Below are 19,438 nucleotides of genomic sequence, written 5' to 3'. Positions count from 1 at the left end.
TCCTTATTACAGTTTCCAGAAGCTGACTTCATAGACTTGAGATCACCTGTTTTTATACTATATAATGTATGTATTACTATACATATTACTGTTTCTGATTCAACTATGTAATTATTTTTAGAAGACACAAAAGTTGACCTACTCTATTATTCTCTCAATACTAATTCTAACCTTCCAAAGGACATTTCAAATACTTCAATAAAGCCAGGTATCAACATCTACATGTGATCAAATGAACTCCATGCCCCTCATCCAACCTAGCAAGGTATTTCCAATACTACTACATGTATCAGCAGGATAAAGCGAACGCACTCCTTTGATTACGCAAAGTAAAGACTCTAAGTCCAATTCGCAGTATATGGAGGGTAGGATTTTATCAATTTATGCAACTGCCTTGCTGTAGCACCCTCTACTAATCTAGTCTAGAACTCACAGCAAGAAACAGCCCAAAGAACAGTATCTGCTATAGCAAACCACTGTACAATCAGCATGTATTTTCTTGAACTACCAAATTAATTACATTTCCATCACTAATCTAACCAAGATAAAAACTAAAACATGCCCAATGCTCTAATTACAGCCAGTCTGCAACTCATTCTGCCTCAGATTTGCAGCACTGGGCACTTGCTCAGTTACATTTATCTGACAACACTGCTTGTTATGGTGGTCATTGATAAAGTCTTCCCTTTCATGACTAATACAGCAAGCATTGCTTAAAACAACAACTTTTAAATGACACAAATAGTAGCGGGGAAATGACACAAAGTTGTAGCGGGGAAAATTTTCCAGACCCCAGAAATCTGCTTTTAAAATAAAATAATTCTCTTCTGTTATAACAGATGCTGAGAAATGGAATTTTTTAAAAGCCCGTTTACATAGGACACACGCAAATACAATTTTTTTTTTAACTTCCTCTGCAGCTGCAGCTAAGAAACTATTCCCAGATCTCTACTGAGATGGTTGGTGATTATCACATGCAAATAAAAGAAACAAACATAAACACATTCTATTCTGCCTTAAGTTCTATTCTCGACAAAACCTTGGGGGACAGAAACACAGTTGAATGAGGAAAAGACACAATCTGAACTGAAAAAAAGTGGGAGAAGTTATTTTACACTACTGAAAAAAGCATTACAAATGAAGCCCAGTAAGGACAGTGCCAATTACATGTTACTGCCACTGTTCATGGTGCTCTTGACAATTCTACATAATCAACGTTCATTGCTGTAGAGTTGTGGCTTTCAGCATCACATCACTTTTATTTAAGAAAACTTAGTATAAATGGGTCCACATTTTATAATTTTATGCAATGACTCTCAATTTCTATTTTGACCTCACTGTATCTAAAGAAAGAATATTATCTATTTTTAAATAAAACAAAACCAACCACCAGTTTAAGAACACACAACTGCAAAGAAGCCTTGATTAAGAAGCATTGTCCAGCACTTGAAAAGAATAAACAGAAATTAAAAAATAATAACAAAATAAAGCCCCAAATTTCTCCCCCCTCCTCAAAAGCACAACCTTCCCCTGACAAAATTCAGTGAATGAGATACAAATACTGAATAGTGGGGATTTTTTCAAAAATGACTTTTTTAGAAGATATCTACCAATAGAACAATTTCTTCAAATCCTCTCCCTCTTCCTGCTCACATATTGATACTGTCCCTGATATCACCATGAAAATGTAGTTTAGAATTACTGCAGAAGAAAAAGCCAATACTGAGGGGGAAAAAAAAAAAAAAAAAAAAAAGGCATAACTTAATAAAAAACACAAATGCAGCATTTGCAAAAAGGAGTCTGTGCTGTTCTTCCCCCCTACTTCCATATGGGAGGCCTTCAGTCCCACAGCAATCAGGTATTGTGTGGGCTGCAAATCATACTTCTGTAAATATATCAAACATGATTTTGTTTCTCTTTGTGCTTCAAAGAATCTCTCATGCTCATGTTGTTTATCTTTAAATAGTGTGCCTGCACTTACATAAAGTACTTTAAGACGACAGTTACCTGATAGGTACATTTAGTTTGGAGTAATTTTTACTTTACATCTTCTGTCTAGCCTTTCACCACCCATTTTTTATACTGAGAAGTTGATGAGGAAAGGTCAGTGAGCATAGGAGCAAATCTGGTATTCTCAGTTGAGCGGCACATTAAAGACAAAATTGACAGCTGCAAGAAGATAAAGGGTAACACATTTTCACTTGGTTAACTTCTGTGAACAAAAGCTGGTACACAGTACAGAAGAAAACACTAACTTTCCTCAGTACTTGTCAGACAGGCATCCAAGAATCAGTGCTAGCAGTAGTAAACAGATGAAAGTCCGTAATACTGGTTTGTCTACCTGGGGACATTCAGAAAAATTAATCCATGTTACTTACACGTGTGGAATTCAAGCAGATTAGCTAGACTACGTTTAGAGGCTGTGTCACCCCTCAACACCCTTGCTCAGAATCAAGACAGCTCTACTTGGTTTGATGTAATTCAATTGGGAAGAGAAAGTATCCACAGAAAAGATGTAATCAAGTTAAACTAACTCCTTCAAAAATTGACATTTAATAATACAGCTCAGTTTTCCAGTGTCTCCACGTATGTAATCCTTGACTTCACGCATGAAATTCTTATAGAAGCCTTGGCTCAAGGGGATACTTTTTTGTTAAATTCATGTGCTAGAGTTCTAATTTATAGCCCCCGCAATAAAACCCAGTAAGTAATCAAGCGTTCTCACTCATTGCTTGGAAATTAAAACAAATTGCAGTCTGCTATATGAAGGCTCTCAGGTGAATACATAATTGTGAGGGAGAGAGAGATTTGATGCTCATAAGCTAATTGCCTAACCTTTACTGCTCACTGCTTTAGGACATGGAATTGGAACTCATGGAATGGGAGTAAAATTCACATCTGGCCACTGTGCTTAGCTAAAGAACACCAGCAAGATTTGCACCTCCACAAGAAAAAAATCTGTACCAAAACAATCTCCACGTGGGTTGCAACAGTCCTTAACTGTCCTGCAAACAGATGCAACGTGCTTGTAGCAAAGTGACCGACATGCATCAGGTACATGCACATTTGGGTTTTAGTGGCCAAGTAGACAAGAACCCAGACCTCTGGGCTAGTCAGTACCATCTCTGCTGAAACCCACAGAATACACTGTTAGTTCCTGCACTAATTAGGTTAAATCTAGTTTTTGTTTATTCTCAGAAGCTGTGATCACACCTCCTAACTGTAGCTTATATCCACCATGGCTTTGCATAACTTCACTCATGCAATTGTATGTGTTTCAGAGGCTTAAAGGCTCTGCCCAGCTATTTCCATACGCAGCCAGAAGAGCCAAATCATGTTCTCAAATGCTGGCTTGGATGTGAAAGACTGGGAAACATGTACACTCTTAAATTGTATCTATTTACATATGTATGTATGCTTGCAAACATATGCACACAATTAAAGGCATGGCATCACAGTGGCACCTTCAGTTGTATCTTTTTCTCTCCCAGAGAGATTTCAAGCCTCACAATATGGAGTCTAGATGACAAATGAACCCTCTATTTCTCTCAAATATAACTATGGCTTCAAGACTCATATATGATGCCAATTATTGGCGGGGAGGGCAAATAAACAGTTTTAATGAAATCTGCCTCCCAACAACCTTGCTTTTTCTTCCTTTATGTTAAAACAAAGGACAAGGAAATTCTTTCAACTACACTTTTTTTTCCAACTACCAAAATGACAGTTACCTAAGTTGATTATTAATTACCCTCTTTCATTATTTTAAAGAACTTCTATTTTAGTGATTTATCCTGGATTTTAATTAGATCAGTAGTTTTTAAAAAAAAAAAAAAATCTCATCCAGGAAGCACTACACTTTTCTTTTAAGCTTGAACAGAGGGAATTTTCAAAGGCATAGACTCGGGAATTCATTTCCTACTGAGAGTCACTGGGAATTAGTTTCCTGTCTGAAGCCCATATCTTTACATAATTTCAGTGAGGATTTTTAAGCAAGAACCTAAAACAATAATAGTCTGAGCACTAATCTAGTTCAGACAGCATTAGTCTAGGCACTAAGGGTCATATTTGGATCACTGACTGCACTTAGTGACTTAGTTGTCATTACTGCTACAGCATTTCTCTTGAAGAGAGGAGCTAGGGTTCAGGCACTCGCTATCCAGTGCCGTCAGATCATGGCTTAAGCAATCAGTGAGAGAAGCAAACAGATCTCCTCAGTTTAAGCACAGATCTTTTACTAGGGCAGTCCTTCCACGTATGGCAAAGGATCCCAGGCTTCCAAAAGTGATTGAGAAAATCTTTGTTGCACAAGGAGGCACATTTGAATTTGTCCTGTTTAAGCTATGCACATATCAACATTTTTCCAAAAGAACCCTTCCCATCTAAACCTGGTTTTGGAGCTTCTGTTAAGAGATACCTGCCATGACTTTTGAGAGTTACATAAAACATAGGCTGAAATCTCCCCCAAAACCTGAACAGTCCTAGTAACATTTTCCTAACATCATTTTACTAAGAATGTGGCATTTACATACATCCCCAAAAGGACTGACATTATTAAGGATATATCAGTCAGTTCCTATGCACGACTACTGTCCTTTTTCAAAAAAATCACCTGTGGCTGAGAAAAGACAGTTAAATTTATCTGTCCTCTTCCTGTTGCACTGAGTATTATCAGAATAAGAAGAAATTCACCCCCCCTCCCCAGCCACTCCCAGCTCTTCTATAACGAGGGCATCCTTTTGAGGAAGAAGGGAAAAGGTCATGGGACAACTTGGATTCATTGACAAAGAATTAATAGTAGTATTCATTCGGAATAAACCACTATCGAAAGAAAATTCTGGAGCAAACTTCCACATAGACAGTGCCTTTACAAACAGGACAAAGAGGTGAACTGTCTGTTACTTAAAATATAATTTATCTGAAGTCTCCTGTTTACAATAGGATAAGGAATATTAATAGAGCACAGTAGGCAAAACCACAACATATGACCATTTATGAAGGCATACGAGTAGTCAGTCCACAGTACAGAACCACCATTTTGATAGGCACTTTTCCAAATCCTGAAAATCAGGTGGAATTACTGGCTAGGTTTTCCTCCTCTAGGAAACAATGAGTAGGTCAAAATGAGGCAATCTACTTGCTGACTACTATGGCTTAAATGACAAAACTCACCGAGATGTAACAGAGCTGTCACAGGTCAGTGTTTTTGACACCTATCACATGGTAAAATGATATACTAATATAATTCCTAACCATTTCTGGCTGTACAGAGTTAAGCTTCACTGAAAACACCCTGATGCCCTCTTGCAGAAAGGAATAAACACAAAATCTTCATGTTGATAAAAGCTAATTGCAATATGCAACTGTCTGATCACCTGCAGACAACCATACTTGATTGGTATACACGAGAACAAATTTTGTTTTGTGAGACAATTCCTTGGCGTTATATACTATCTGTATAAATAATTTCCCCTGGATGAAGTTGCAGTAAACAGCTTCTACAGCACACGCACACTGCAGCTACGTACATATGCATGGGATGAAGCACAGATAAGGTTGCCAGCTTCAAAGAAGAGAGGGCAGAAATGGAAGCTTACTCACAAGTCATACACACTGGAGGTGTGAGGTAGGAGGGAAGAATAACAGCTCATCCTGAAAACAAGGATCACTGCACATTCCCAAAATTAATTTGACACTGAACATAAAAATAATAATAAATATATATATAAAGATCCAGAAAGTTGTCTTTGATCTAAATAAAAAGGTTACATCATGTACTGTTAAGACAGACAAGCTAGAAAGGCAGATCAAAATTTTCCGCATTGAGGGACCAGGAGAAACAGTTTCAGTGACTGAAAGAACGTTGCATTACACCATCAGTATAATGAATATCTAATAACAGCTATAACCCTGCCAGGTCCCAGCCAGAAAAACCGATCTTGGCAAAATATCCAGTCTCAACTAAGTACATTTGTTTTAAAACTTTTAGTACTGGGAAACATTCTAGAAAGTTGGATTATAATATCACTTTCTTTAAAACAATTGTGTATTATAGATTTGATGGGCTCTGCCAGTAACAAATACACTCCCACTCACCAACTGTGGGTAAGAAATTTTGCAAGGCAAATGGACACAAGATTTATTGCCTACTGCAAATCTTAAACTTTCATTTACATACATATCTACATACATCATAAGGTTGCAAAGATACTCTAAGCCCTGCCGTAAGACTCACTCCCTGAAGCTAGAAAGGCAATCTGAGACAACAGAGAGAGCTGTGAGGGATTTTTTTGGTTATTGAAGTAGCCTAGCTTTGCCTTTTGAAATCAGATGCAGACCTACAATTTCAGCTCCCCGTTTTATCTCCTATATTAGAGTATTCAACCAAATGGCCACCAGCACTTGATGAAGTATTTGAAATACTAAAACATCTCACTTGGGTTTCCTCCAAAGTGCAACCAAGTTTAGTGCTCATAAAAGAGGCAGCATGCTGAAAAATCTAAGTATACTGTGAAAAGTCATCAAGCCAACTTCCTCATACACACTTTAAAACATTATAGGTAACTTCTACTTCCCAACAACAAAAAAAATCTTCCTTCTTAGAGAGCTGCCATGTGTCATGTGCCATGTGCTGGCAGCACTTCCCCTTCCCTCATTGATAGTGTTATCTTCGTCAACATGTAGTACTGCAAGCCTAAATCTTTAATCTTAAAGGCTCTTTACACACTCTGCCAGCAAACACTACCGAATGTGATTCTCTCCAATACTTTTTGAAAACATACCTAACGCAATGCAAAGCAAAAAGACGTTACATGAGTTCAGTATCTCCTGTCTCCCTTCTCTGTTTCATTTTCCGCAATGACTCTCGCACCCCCTTCCCCTGTTTTATCAACATTGGCAGAGAAAGCCAGCCATGGTTCCAGCTGCCTGCAACTTAATAAAAGTCATTAGACAAAAACATGTATTTCTGTTGTTGCAAACAGAATAATCCATCACAGAAACAGAACACTCAAAAAAAACACTGCTTGAAAGGGGAGAAAATTAAGAAAGGGAAGATAAAGAGGCCCGTAAAATACAACAGAGGAAAAGTAAAACATTTTTTAAGAAGTGTTTTAAAAGTTTATAGCTATTTTGCTGTAAAAATATTCCTCGTGCCTAATGCAGTCTTGACTTCGCAGTGAATTAGCAAAAACGCTGGTTTTCTGACTGGCTTAATGTAAGTTGCACCATGAGCAAGAGGTGGGACTAGTTGACTTCCTGAGGTTCTGTCCAACCCAAATTATTTGGCAAATCAAAGATAAACATTTCGGGAGTCACAAGATTTGCTGCTGGACATCTAGAGACCTGGGAGTACAAGACAATCAACGTTTCCACAGCGATTTCAAAATGGCTTTGCAGGAAGAAGAGAAGACTAGGCAGTTTTGGGGAAGCTCTTCCAGGACTCTCACCAGGTTGATAGCAGGGTACATATAGCTTGGTAGATAAAGTTATATCTATCTAGACATGATGCTTAGGAACAAAAATAGGCCTGCAGACGACTAGTTACTCTAAAAATTTTACCTTCTACTTTTGTTCTATACTTAAATCTGTTTAATAAAACATTATAAGTGCTACTTGTCACATATTTCTGAAGAAAATAATCAAAGCATGAGAACTTAGCTCAACCCAGTGGTTAAGAAGGAATAATACTAGAGGCAGTATAGCCAAGAGCTAAGACTCAGGGCATTTTGAAATTCCAAAGGTAAAGACATTGGATTGAACTTTTGAGACCAGAAAGAGAACGGAGGTACACATGCCCCTCAAGCCATGAAAACCAGCTGTCAGGAAAGACAGAGGAAATGAGGGTCATGGTTAGTATATTCAAATATGATACAAAATTTTGGTATATAGTTTCTTTCTCCCTTTTTTAAGAGCAGCATTTCTGCATTTGTATTCAGGAAGCCATAAAGAAACAACACAATCAGCATTACTACCGAGTTGTTTGTCTAACTAAAACGATGAGGTTGACTGACTCAGCTGTTGCAAACAAATTTATTAATCTAAGGCCAATTCATAACAGAATTTTTTTTTTTAAAGTATCTTAAAAGTCCGTTTCTTGCTCTTTGCTCCTCTCTGAAGGTGGATAATGAAACTCAGTCAAGTCAGATTAACTTTCATATCAGTGTGGCAGTGTTCGTGTTTCAGCCAATAACAATTTTGTCATCCTCTAAAATAAGTTTACCACCATCACAATTATTTTAATTTTTTTTTAAATTCTATGGGCTTTTGTACTTCTTATCTTAAGGAAAACGGTTTCTTTTACAGAACTTACATAGAGGTTCATTTTAAATATTCGCTCAGCTTACTTTAAGTATAGATGAAGTTGGCAGCTGTCCATTGAGAGAGAGGGGCAGTAAAAAAACTTCACAGCTTCAACTGTTTATTGTTCAATACATACAATTATCACCTACCAGAAAATAGGCAAACTGGCAGGAATGATGACACTAATTCTTTAATAGTCTACTGGATGTGTAGGAAGCATTCCTGCCTACTCCAGGAAGTAAGCTAAAATATTTTGGTGCATTCTCTCATTACAAGAAACACTGTCAAGAGCTGCAAAGAATTCCTTTTAAGACCGCCAAGGAAAAAAGATGGCGTGATGCCTATTGATTCTTACGAATGGGAAAAGCAAAAATGCTGGCAAGAGACCTCATTTTTTGGTATCACGCACTTACGATACTGACATGGCTGATAGAAACCCCTGGTATACAGACCTAAGAACTTGAAAAGTTGTAGATGTATTGGGCCCATTTTTTCCCAGCCGTGCACTAAAGTTTTACAGTCATGAACAAAATCTTCAAAAAAATCTCTAGAGGAACGGATAACATCCCGAACTTTTTTCAAGTCAAGCAAATTTATAACAAGGAAAACTGAATTTTCAAGGTAGGACTTAAAAGTATTTACATTCCTACTTTTGCACTGCATGAATATTGGGTGCAAGTGGACTCAACTTTTCCTCTCTAAATGGGCTCCCACTGTCACCCATGCATTTCCCAGAACAATTCAAAATGCTACAGTGTATTTAACACTGCAAAACAGCTCAGCTCTCAAGCGCAGCCCTGTAGATCAAGATGATCACAAACTTTAGCCCTCCCTAAACAGGTACCTTGACTTTTATTTCCCTACTTCTGCTATTCCTTCTCTTCCCTTTTACCCTACTACCACCATCACCAAAGAAAAAACATTTCAGTTTAATTATGAACAACTTTTATCTATATCTGATAGAAGAAAAAAAATTTGATGTAGGAATCACCAAGTTGGTTAGTTAGCTCTTTCCCAGTGTTAGTAATATACACTGCACACTGTTACAGTTCATTTGGACAGCCTGATATAACTAGCAGAAAGAGAAGCTCTCCTAGTACGCCAGACCCATGAGGAGGCTTGGACCTGGAGTGATCAGTCAGGACCAGCTAGTATTCTAATTCTGTATTTATACAGTGTTCTGTATTTAAACAGTGTTTAAAGCAATGAGCAAGAGGAGAAAATATGATAAATGCAATAACATTTTTTTTGCAAAAGACAGCGATAAAAGCTTCCTTATCTAATTATAGAGAACACACAGTGACTCAACCTTTAACGCAAGGTCCTGCTTCCACTCATTTATACCACTACCAAAACCCCCAAATCTGAGGATTTTTCTATGCTTTCTGCCTCCCTGCACGTTGATTTTGTTCAGATAGTTACACCATGCTTTGCAATTTGAAATCTAGCACAAGGAGATCACTTGTATAATTTCATTGCTACGGCCTGAGCTTTATACATCTCTTGTCATGAATCACTGACCAACATGCATTTGTATGACCACTTTGCGTCACACAACATCCAGTCTAATCAATGCAGAAAATCAACATGCCTTTCTTGCACATGTCTCAGGATGTTTTAACGAAAGACATGGATTAGGGTTACAGCCACCCAAATGCCCAGAATGAAACATTTCAGCCTGTAAAATAGAAAATTACATTTCTGATTAAGAAGTACCATAGAAGTTGATTCTGAAGTGTCAAAACATTCTTCAGAACAGTGTGTTCCACTGAAGTTTCAAGCTGTCAAGTCAAGTTATATTGTAAGGTAAAATATCTGCTTACTATCTCCTCCAGGAATTGCCTCCACAACAGGTTTAACTAACAGCTGCATAGGCAACCTTAATTCTGACATTTCTTAGAGTGCTTGGTTTTTATTTTTATGGTCTTGCACACTTTTGGTGTGATGCATTTTTGAGTAACTTAATAGTTCAACAGTTAAGATCCAGCACCTCTATTACTACCAGATTCCTAAATACCTATGTTTATTGTTTCATTAATTTTCTTTTAGTGGCACCAAAGTGTGCCAATAAAGATGAGAATTTCACCGTGCTAAATGTGACATAAACACTCCAGGGCAAAGGGGACCATCATTTTTACTCTCTATTTTGTATACACTTCAGTACATATTAATAACAAAATCACAAAATGGAGAAAAATATCCAAGAAATTTCCAACACTGATTTCCCTTTCACTTCAATGATTCTTCCTCTCTCGTAGTTTAATACCGGTATGTTTTTTTAACTGCAGTGTCTACCAGTCTACAGCACAATTCTGGCTCAGGCTATCAGCAACAGTGCTGGGATCTCAGAGGTCCATAACATGGACCTACGTTATCTCTCAAGCTCTGTGTGTCCTGTGTGGAAATCTGGAGACAATCAAAGTTGCTATACAAAGCTGAGGAGCACACATTTTCTCCTGGAACATGGGGGTGCGTCAATGTCACATAACATGAAATGTGAGGGAACAGAGATCCTGGAGCAGCATTTAGCCCCATGACTCAAACAGTGCCCTCTCTCACAATGCCTAAAGGAATGAACAATTGCTATAGGTGTATTTTTCCCCCATCTGTGTCTGCTTTTCTGAAGGAATAAACTAAGAAAACTCTGAGACAGTACATGCTGGAAGTACTGGAAAGCGTGAAGACATTTAGCAAAAAAACTCACAGTCTAGAGCAGTGGGTCTCATGTTCTGAGAGGGTGAAAATTTCAGAGGAACATAACAGTCAAACACACAAGCAGTCAGAAACCTTTTATACAAACTCTTGCATATAGGAAATGTCAGCCTTTTCTCCCAGATAAGAACATGGCCACATCACGTTGATCCCTGGATCAATCACTTCCAAGCAAAATTATCGTAATTAACTGTAATTAGGTCAGAAAATGGGAGCTATTTCTCCAAAACCTCTATTCCAGCTTGGCAGAACACAGCAGCCTTCCTTCCTGCAAGAGACTTGCCTACTGTCAGTTCACAGCTCAGGTGCAGGGGAGTCTCTCAGCCTCTGCTGCTGCCTCAAGGCCCTGGCAGGACTGTCAGAGTGGGGCAAACACAGTTCCACCACTGGCTGTTTCCTGTGAGCTGGTCATGGTCCACCCAAAAATATGGATTTCCTCCAGCCAATGGATATTTCAAAAAAAGACCCTAGATAACAACAGCCAGAAATAAAACATCCCCCCAGTTCATGGGAATTGGCTGTGTACTAGGCATCCAAAGATTGCGCTGATTTTACCTTTACTCCACACCATTAAAATACATATAATTTATAATTTATTCCAAGACGCCGGAAAAAAGGCTGTACATGTAAAACCACACACGAGAGCCAAAAAAAAACCCAACAAAAACCCCCTTTCTTGAACCAAGGGAGGGTCAAGGCACAAAAAATCCAGAAAGACACTTATAGACTTCATTACACAGATGTATCACCCTCAAGAATGTTTATATATGACAGTGACTGGCAGTACAAAAAGTCCAAGGATTAGATAAAAATGTTGAGTGACACACAAAATTTACAAAAGGAAGCTATTCAACACAGCAAGTCCTAGTCTGCCATATTTTCTGGCTTGCATACGATGGATGGTCAAGAGTTCACAATCAGTTGGATCGATTACAATGATCAAGAGTGAGAAAACAAACAAATTTAAATTTCTCTAAAAGGAACGGAAACTTTTTTTTTTTTTTAATTTCTACTGAAATCAGCAAAAGCTACCAAAGCAAATTTCAAGACAATAATAGTATCCACAGAAATAGGTTGTTTCTGCATCTAAAAAGTAACAATTCAGTCTTATCAAATGTAGCACTCATTTTAGCAACGCCAGGTTCCCCAGATTTTTCTTCTTCTGTTGGCACAGGCTGCCTTCTTGGAAATTACCACATCTTTTAGCTAATAAACCAGTATGAAACAATCACTCTAATGATGGAAATTTTGAGAGATAAGCCATACATTCCATACAGAGAAATTACTGTAAAATACAAGAATTCATCAAAGGGGAAGATGGTATTTATTTACAAAGTCTCCAAATAAATTTTTCCTCTCTCATAGTTTGATATCGGTATGTTTTTTCAACAGCAGTTTCTACCAGTACAGCACAATTCTGGCTCAGACTATCAGCAACAGTGCTGGGATCTCAGAGGTCCATAATGTGGACCTATGTTATCTTTCAACCTCTGTGTGTGCTGGGTGGAAAACTTAAGAGACAATCAAAGTTGCTACACAAAGCTAAGGAGCACACATTTTCTCCTGCAACATAGGGGTACGTCACTGTCACAGAACATGAACGCATTCTCTCATAGATTTCATTCATTTACATGCTCAAGCCTATATTCCCACAAGCACCGAGATATATATATTCCCAAGTAGTATGAACAGAGAAGACGAGATCATAGCTGTCGAGTCTGTACCATGTCTCTGGGGCTTCTCTTCACTGACAAGCCAGCTTTCAGACAGGCTCTTTTACACCACTTTGGCATCATCAGCTGTTAGGAGGTGGTTATCAGTCTCAAAGTCTTGCTAAATTCAACTTCTAAAAAATCTTAGGCCACTTGCTAATCATTGTCTGGTTTCTTTCCTCACTTGGAATATGTGTCTTGAAAACCATATTCCTTGATTTTACTGCTTTTAACTGTTTTGCTTTGTTCAGCTGTTTCTTCTGGTGCTTACACACACATGCATTTCTACTCATACTGCATTCATAAAATGCGTTTCTTTTACAAATCTCCACTTCTACACCAGCAGTGGTCAAGTGTGTCTAAGGGTGCTGTTATCTATTACTTTCTGGACACAGACTGATACTTATCAGTCTTCACAGATGGATCTGAGGTTTTAACAACCCTGAAATCCTCATAAAGGCACTCTGGCCATGATCTTAAAATAATGTCACCTGTAGTGTAAAAAGTCAGTAACCACTTCACTTTGTCCTCAGATTTCCACTGGGCATAAACACATGTGAAAACTGTTGTTTCTCCCCTGCAGCAGTCCCACTGTTTTGAGTAAATTAGTTTAGGATAGCTTGTCCTACACTTCAGTCATCCAAGCAGGATCATAAAATTTACTCAGTCTACAATTTGACAGCACTAGGTATCAATTTTATGAAACTTATATTATCAATAGTTGAAAAACACGTAGTTAACTAAACAAATCCTTTCTTTTGTGTTTACGAGAATCCTTTAGAAGTTCCCACTCAGGAATACAAGGAATATTTACACATTCAATGTCCAAGCCAGCTGTTACCCCAACAGACCACCTTCCTTTAAGGTATGGTGCTTATTAACTTGAGTCTAATATCCACTTGCAAGGGAACTTATAGTAATGAATTATCTCTGACTTCTAATATCAACTTGAAATGGAAAGAGAGTCCATAAGATGACGGCAGTACTTTAGTCATGAACCTTTACCAATGCACTAGGGAGTAGAACTTTGAACTCATAGCTTATTACTGATTGGTATGCTGGTTCTGCATATAAAAATCACCATTACTTCAACATGCACAGCAACAGCTCCAATTAATAGACAGAAAAACAATTCTTGGCAGAGGCAGCAGAACATGGCCAAACATGCTAATGCAGCAGTCTGTTCTTAAATTCACAAGTCTGGACTAAGTAAATATTTTTAAGCCTACATCAGGTCAAAAGAAGAAAAAATGAAAAAAAAGAAAAAAAAAAAGCAGTAATTTACAGCCACTGAGGATCTAAATTTTTTTTTAAGATGAAAAGACTAATCTCTCCCCCTACCCCTCATTTGTGTTTGCAAACGTAATAGAGAAGGTGCAAAGTAATCCTTGTTCTGTAACTTAGTGTACAATCACTCATGACAGAGGCGATACATGGAATGGCTCTGGCACACAATATATGAAGATAAAATCTATGCCAAGGAGTATTTTTACCTTGGTCCACGAGTTATTCAATTTCTGAAACAAACTTATTTCTTCATCAGCCCTTTAAAATTTTTTACACAAAACAAAAACCAGCTCAATGTTTTCCATTCACTTGCAGACAAAACTAAAAACAATCTAAATACAATTTTTTACAACATGAACAGTGCAACTGTCTAGATCAGGAGATCAGTTTTGGGGAAGAAAAAAAAAAAAAAAATCTCAATTAGAGGGCATTACCCACTTCCACTCCTAGAAAACACTCACACAGCTTGTTTAGAGAAGAATCCCAAATACTACCAAAAATTAAGTGTGTGCTGGGAAGGTGGACAGGGAAAAATGACTTGCATAATAAACCACTCCATCAAAAGCTCAAGGAGGAACATGTGGTTTTTTTAGTCCTCTATACTTTAAAGTTTTTAACAGTGCTAGGAAGTAGTTAATGGCACCAGTGGATCTGAAGAGAATTCCACAGAAATATGCCTTAGTGCTGCCTACTACTAAATCTCTTGAGGATAACAGATGAGTACTGATCTTCTGAGATTGATGCTGACCGAGATCTGTGCTTCAGTAGTGAGTTTCAGGGAGATCTGAAAGCTGATCACACAGTACACAGATGTCATCTGGGGGTGGCTCTAATCAGATGCCTACCCCAAAAACAGAACACTTAAGTCTGAGATGCTTTGGGACCTAGCCAGTCTTGTAGTCTTCCTTCTTTCTCCTCTCCCCTGATTTATCTCACACTCCTATAAAAATCATTCAGGCAACTATATAGATGAAGTGACCGATTACCATAAAATCTCCCTGAAAACTCATTTGAAATTATAAAGGATCTTCTATTATAACCAGAAAAGGGCCTGTATTGCAACTTAAATGCTGTCAATGCAGGAAAGTAACAGTAGACTCTGCAGTTACCAAGGGAGCAGATTGTTCGAGTTCAGTTATTGATTTTTACTTTGTTCAGAAAAATACCATATTATTGCTTGGGTTAGAGAAGAAATGGGGGTAGTCTTACAGGGAAAAAGAATTTGCTTATTTCCAGAGATAGGACAGGCTAGTTTAAATAAAGAGATTTTAAGAACTCTTATTGAAACATCACCTGTGCTTTTCCTTCAACTATAAGTCATTTTGTGGGAAGATAACATTCTTGGGACAGTCAAAAAGCAACAAGGAACTTCAGGGGGGAAAGGAAGAATTCCAAGTAGCATATAGCTTTTAATCTTGCTGGAGAACTTAATTTGAAACTTTTAGCTGGCTCCCATTCTTTGAACATCTGTTGGATATAGTTATCTTCCATTTTGTTGAGAAATGTGAAGTCTTTTCTTATTCCAACTGACCTACCGTATTCAGAGAGTTACTAATAAAATGTGTTACCGTATTCTTAAGCTTTATTGAAAAATTGTGATCGTTTGTGCCGTTCAAGATTTTCTACTACTAACCTCAGTATAGGTATAGCTATCCTGTCTTTTGAGGTCCCATAATTTTTGTTTTGATTCACGCTCTTTAAATATTTATTCTCAAGGTCAGCTGGGCACTTGTGCACTATATTTTTTGAATGGTCTGTGCTTTTAGTCCATTTGCTTCCTACAAAAATACCTGGGGAAGAAACGAGGAAACACAACTGACAATACAAGATAAAACAATCAGTGGGTCAAACCATGAAATGTGGTACCTTCTTTATGACTCAAAATCTTAAAAATAAAGATTGAAAAGGTAAGATAGAGATAGCTAGAGACAGCTTAACCATTATGATGAACTTAAAGATCCCTTCCAACTTAGACGATTCTCTGATTCTTTGATTCTATTATTTATGGACTCAATTCCTGGAGCCAAGAATAGCCGCTGGAATTCTACAAACTGATTCCACCGGGCTAGATGAATGGATTAATTCCTCTGGCATTAGCAAGCATTTCACTACAAAAAAAGAAAAAACTAAGAAAATAAAAGCAAAATTTTTGCACCCTACTCTCTTGAAAAACAAAACAAAACAAAAATACCAAGCATATTCCCTATTTTATCTCAACAGGATATCCATCTGGAAAGTCATACCTTTCAGATGCTTTCCCCTACTATTTCATTGTTCTGCTAATCTCTGCAACTACTCCTAGGGGAAAAACAAAACACTACACAATTTACTGTCAGGCTAACATTTTGATGGACAGTACAAAAGGAAATACACTCTGGACAACAGTCAGTTTCAATATTACAATGGTAAGAAGCATAAAAACAGAAGAGGATCAATTTGAATAACACTGAAAAAAAAAGGTATCAAAATAAATTAATAAAAACAAAAAGCATTTTACATGGACACAACAGTAAAGAAGTACATTTGCAAAAAATAAAAATCACAAATCAATGAGGAATCCTACCAACCTCTTCCCACCAAACAATCAAAGTTTATTAATGTGGTCAAACATTCATACAACTATTTTATTTTTTTTTTTTTTAGATAGAAGCATGAAGTCAATTAAACCAAACTGCTAATACAGCATTTTAGAGAAGTCCACAAAATGTTGCCCCCAAGCTTCAGTAGTATGGCAGGGTTTCATCACCAGTACACTAAAAACCTTGCAAGCCTGTCAGTGAAGCAAGGGAGAGTCCTTTTATTAAGTTACAAAGGGGTTGCAGATTTCTAAATGAAGTTCTTTAAATTGGAAAGTCAGATCTCCTAGCCAGTCACATGAAATGCTTGGGCTTTGAGTAGCCCAGCTATCTATTTGGACCCCTTTTGGTTCCACTGGAGTTGTGTGGCTAGAAACTCTACTGCCTGTTGTGATTGAAGCAGACTGAATGTGGGGTTCTACTGCAGAGAGACTCTTCCCAAGAAGTTAACACAGTTGTTTTATTGCTGTCAACTTCTTTAATTTGGTTAGTTTTAAGTGTGATTGAATTTACATAGCACCTTTTTCCAACCTCAAGGTGCAGTACAAGCAAGCAAAGAGTTGATTCAAAAAATAGAGTAATAACATACTTCTGGTATAAAAATGGAATAAAACACTCATTTAGGAATGAAAAAAAGCATTTGCTTTTACACGGCTGCCATTCTCGTACTGTTACCATTTTCCATGTTCAAAAAACCCTTCTGAAGCCAGCAGCATGCAACTTGAAGAACATACTTGTACCCTATACAAACGTTTCTACACCCCAAGCATCCTCATCCCACTTCAGCTTTACAAACTTTTTTGCTTATGAGATGCTGAAAATATGAAAATCTGGACAAATATAGACAAACCAAGTAGATGTAGAAGAAACCAGTATTCATACTGGTTTACTCTATTAGGCCAGGAATGCATTTCACATCAACACATGCATCCAACAGCCAACTTAGTTATGTCTTAGATATTATTCCAGAATTCCCCAGTACTGCTTGGCTCTCCTTTTTGCCAGTTCTTTACGAGACACAGACAGCTATTAGATCCAATTCAAATGAGTACAATCCTCCAACTGCAGGATGTTAGCAAAATCATTTAAGGCTTCATCTATGCTATAAATTTTACCATTACTTATAAAAGATTGGGGTTGCTTTCAGAGCACACTATTTCATTCTTTCCAGTTGTAAATGTTACCTAAAAAACTCCCTACACCAGTGGAGTAACAGGCAAAATCATTGCAGCAAATTCACATAACAAAAGTAGGGGTTCAAACCCCTTTTACCCTCCCATGCTGGAAGCACCACATACACGTGTTCCAAGAAGCGATGCAATATATGTATCATGCACACCTGGAAAATTACATCAAGTTACTATGAATTTCTGTACACCATCAATCTTTCCTCCAGATATGGAAAAGATTTCACTCATAATTCCTATCTGCAAATATACAAAGTCTGAAATGTTAAAAATAAAACCATTTGAGTTGTCACAACACGATCATAATCTTGAAAGTGTCTTAACTGCAAAACTTCCTCCCTTACACAGCATTCAGGTAACTCAAAAGACAGAATATATATTCATGAAACCTTACAAAAACAAAAGCATCTTCTACCTTCTATGAAGGATACAGGCAAAAATCCCCTGCATTTTTTTAAGTTGTAAGTAACCGTTATAAATTTAGAGATGCTGTATTTCAGTAGGGCTAGAGAAGATGGGTTCATTTGCTGTGCTAACATTTACTACAGAAATATTTTTGCTATAGCATCAGCCTCTATTGCAGAAGTAGCTATCTAGTAATACAGAACTACTTGCATTTCTCACCACTCTTATTTCGTCTCATAGGTTTTCCAAAGATTTCTGGTCATAAAATGTTTGTCAAAATGCACTCACACATAGCACTAGGCAAAGAGGAGATGAGAGACAGATGCTTCTGCATGTTAGTGGGTGGGATGGGAAAGAAGCTGGGGAAGCAGCTTTGCATCCAATCCATTATAGCTATTTTCCTTTTAACCATCTAACAGCAACTCACAGATTCACCCAAAACACATTAAATCCTCTGAACTTACAAAATGATGCATTATTGAAGTCACAGCAGGGAAGCCAACTCAGTTTAGAGAACATAAAAGACTAGCTCTACAATAACTTTTTTCATTACGAGGTTATGTACAAAAAACAAAGGTAACATTTTAACGTAGTGAGGAGATGCACAGTCACAGAAGCAGCAAGGTAAAAGCACTATTTGTATTTCTTTCCAGAAGAAATACTTTTGCAGAAAAATTCCTCTCAGATAGATTTTCCACCTCAAAAACAGTAAAATAAATCTGCAATGGCCTAATCTTTTAGTTCCCTGCTCCAGCATGTTCCCTTTCTTCCACATATACTCTCTTCAGCAACTTGAGTGCATGGCTCTTGGAATAAGCTAGCTAAGATCTGAAACTCACTTCGATCCTTTATAGATTCTTATCACTGCAACATTTACTACTGTAAAACTGAGGCTGCAGTAATGTTTGCAAGTTAAAGAAATAAATTCTATTTTTCCAATTTTTCACGCTGCTTTAGACTGTCTTAACATAGACCTTTACTGGTTGCAGTATTTGTTGAAAGTACACAAAGTTGCAAATTCTGCCAATCTGTATTCACATATGCCAACTACACATATATACACTGCAGGTACAATACATGCATACCTTACTAGTGTTCCAATATATCAAAGCACAAAATGGAAGACATTTCTATGTAGTACCATCGTGGGACAGAACTAAGTGAGCAGAAAGTCCTTATCTAGCTCCATCTAAGCTATTGAAGGTGAAATCAGACGTGAAATGCATACAGCAAGAATGCCTAAACCCACAAATGGTCC

Source organism: Vanellus vanellus (assembly GCF_965231255.1).
Source record: "Vanellus vanellus genome assembly, chromosome: 1".
Classification (NCBI taxonomy): domain Eukaryota; kingdom Metazoa; phylum Chordata; class Aves; order Charadriiformes; family Charadriidae; genus Vanellus; species Vanellus vanellus.
The sequence above is the reverse complement of the archived record's forward strand: the minus strand, read 5'-3'. Positions refer to the sequence as shown.